A 2361-nucleotide genomic window follows, 5' to 3' on the forward strand; every position below is an offset into this window, starting at 1 on the left:
CAGTCGTCCAAGGGTGGGTTCGAACCCTGGTCCCTGTCACCGTGAGGCAGCAGTGCTAACCCCTGAGCCACCGTGCCACCCATGACCTCTCTTTGGAGACGTGCAAAGTATTGGAATCGATTCTGAGAGACAGGAGAAGCAGACAGGCATGGATCAGTCAGGATGGATCTGTCAAGCGAAGATCATGCCTGACCAACGTTGTTGATCGTTTCCCAGGAGATAACAAGGAGGATTGGTGAGGGTAATGCTGGTTTTTCCCATTGTCGGGAAAGGACTCATGTGGCAGACTGGTTGAATAAATAAAGGCCCACAGGATTTACAGGGAACGTTCCAAAGTGTACCAAAGGAGCTCAGAGGTAGGAATCAAAGACTGTGGGTTTTCTTTTGTGAATATAAAATTATTTCCAGGTGGTTTCAGCCAGGCCCAGTATTTTGCAATAGCCGCCAACCTTTTGCACCTAAATTTAGGAGGCCTGGTCAAAAGATATGCACAAAAACAGGCCACGATGAGGAGATTTTACAACGAACTGCTCTGTGAAAGTTGGGGTGATGCGGGGGATTGCAAGGCGATGAATTTGGGGAGGGGGAGGAAAATACGATGAACACAGGTGGGCGGTGGCGTGGGAGTGAGGGGCCTTGGTTCTTAGATCTCTGGACAAGTTGATACCATGATTCAAACATCATTTTCCTCTGTTGATCCAGGATACAATCTGGAGATGAGCCTGGAGCCAAGGAAATGACTAGCTAGACCCCAGGCTGACCATTCTGTGCAGTCCCCTATAGGGGTGTGGTGGGTGGATGGGTGTGAAGGGGGGGTTTCAGATTTATGAGGATGTTGCCACACACAGCTAGGAGGGTAGGCCTGGGCCTGTTCCCCTCAGAACAGAGGAGTCTAAGAGGACACTGGATTGAAGAGGTTGAGGGAGATCGGGATGGAGTGAACGGGAAGGGCGATGGGAGCGGTTGGGAGAGAGAGGAACTGAGATGAGGAAAAGCCTTTCTCCCACTCAGAGGGTGTCTTGAGTCACCATCTTAGAGGGGAGAAGAGACGGTGAGCTCCCCCAGCCCTGATCCATTCAAAGGGCGTATGGACATGCCGCTTCCCCCTAGGGTGTAGTGACCTCGGGGATATGGACTGAGTGGGATTGGGCCTGCTAGTACGTGCATCGGCCAAGACAAGCCGAATGGCCTCTTTACGTGCAGTGAATGTTCCTACTTTCACAAAAAGGGGGAGTGGGCAGGGGTGCGTGGGGGCAGGACAGGTGGTGGGGTGGGGGGTGGGGCGTGTGAGGTTGGCGTTTAGATTCAGGGATTGATCCTGAGGAAGGCTAGCAACACGGATATCCGATGGGTCGATAGGCCTTCTCAGTGAGGAATCCCACGAGGGAGAAGCTTGAGGGGAAGGTGTCAAACCAGCGATGACCCACCAAGGCCTACAAAAGCCCCCCTAGCCTCGCCCAGCAGGCCCAGTAACCAAACGCTGGCGGGGCGTTTTTGGAAACGGAGGAATCCCTTCTCCTTGCCGACTGGGCCTCGTTTCTTGATGGTGGCAGCCCCCCTGTGGGGAAAGCCGCAGTCCCTCTGCCGTCGCCGTGGCAACGCCGGCCTAGCAGGGCCTCAAACACAAGAGAGTTTTTGTGGTTAGCGAGAGAGAGCGACACTCCTTTATCGCACGCTAGGTAAACAGAGAGGCAGGTGTGAGCTCAGAAAATCCTGCCCTCAAAAGGCAGGCTCCCCGAGCTTTTAAAAAAAAACGCCCTGGTGATCTAATTTGTCACCATTATCTCTGTGTAAACACTACAACCCTTGGGTGTGGGGTGGGGGGGGGGGGGGGGGTGTAGCCTGCCAGCTTAGCTTGACCTTTAACCCTGTACTCCCTGGGATCCTCGAGGGACAGGGGCTTGAGGGGGAGACAAGGATGTGGAGTAGGCCTGTCCTGCAAGGGTGAGGGGGGAGGGGGGAGGGGATTGGGTGAGGACGGCCTCCCACCCCTGGGGTCAGCTCCTGGACCTGAGACAACACACAAATGGGAGAGAGAACAGAGACATAAGGTGCCAAGCATCAGGGCCTGTCTTGACTTGTCTTTGTTGACAGGCCTGAGATACCTCTGACAGGACGCACCTTATTCCCAGTGACGTTTCCAACTCCCCCCTGCTCCACCCCACCCCCACCCTCCACTCTTGGCCCATTCCCTATCCTGACCCTCCGACAGTGCGGCGCTCCCTCAGCACTGACCCTCCGACAGTGCCCACTCCCTCAGCACTGACCCTCCGACAGTGCCCACTCCCTCAGCACTGAACCTCCAACAGTGCGGCGCTCCCTCAGCACTGACCCTCCGACAGTGCGGTGCTCCCTCAGCAC

The sequence above is a fragment of the Rhincodon typus genome, chromosome 26 (genome assembly GCF_021869965.1).
Source record: "Rhincodon typus isolate 14 chromosome 26, sRhiTyp1.1, whole genome shotgun sequence".
NCBI classification, from domain to species: Eukaryota; Metazoa; Chordata; class Chondrichthyes; order Orectolobiformes; family Rhincodontidae; genus Rhincodon; species Rhincodon typus.